Source organism: Bison bison, unplaced genomic scaffold (assembly GCF_000754665.1).
Source record: "Bison bison bison isolate TAMUID 2011002044 unplaced genomic scaffold, Bison_UMD1.0 scf7180017863322, whole genome shotgun sequence".
NCBI lineage: Eukaryota > Metazoa > Chordata > Mammalia > Artiodactyla > Bovidae > Bison > Bison bison.
The window spans coordinates 14,993-15,598 of NW_011493894.1; positions in this window are offsets into that span (position 1 = coordinate 14,993).

Here is a 606-nt window from a genome sequence, read left to right on the forward strand (position 1 = left end):
CTACCACTCATGCTTCTGACATTGCAGGCTAGAAGATGATCCCATTAGAGTTGTAACTTTTTTGCCTGTGGTTGCTGGCTTGTCAGCAAAACTGACACCACCAGGGTTCAAACAGTCCAAGCAGCTGTACCACTTCCTTCTCTGCTGACCAAGGCAGGCCCAAGTGCTCCACAAGGGTCTTAAGGTAGCTTCCTCTGGTGACCACATGGAAATGTTGTCATGAAACAACATCTGAGACTCAGGATCAGGGCAATAAGGAAAAGGATTGAAAACTTTCTCACCAGAGGAGAAAGCTGAAGATTAGATACATACAATCAACTGTGCAGATGCTTTCTCTATGGGACACAAAAAGGACAATAGATTTCCAAAGAATGAAAATACCCAGGCTCTGGACACTCTACGAACAAATAGGAATTATCCAAAATTAGAGTGTGATCTGTCCCTACTGAAGATTCAGAGTTCAGTTCTGCCCACATTTGGACGGGCTTTCCTGAGAGGTAGAGCTGTGCTGTGGCTCATGTTTAAGACCAAAACATTGAAAGCAGGGATCCTAGGTAACATTCATTATACTTACAATGGCTATGCCGTGTGGTGGTTCACTTTTTT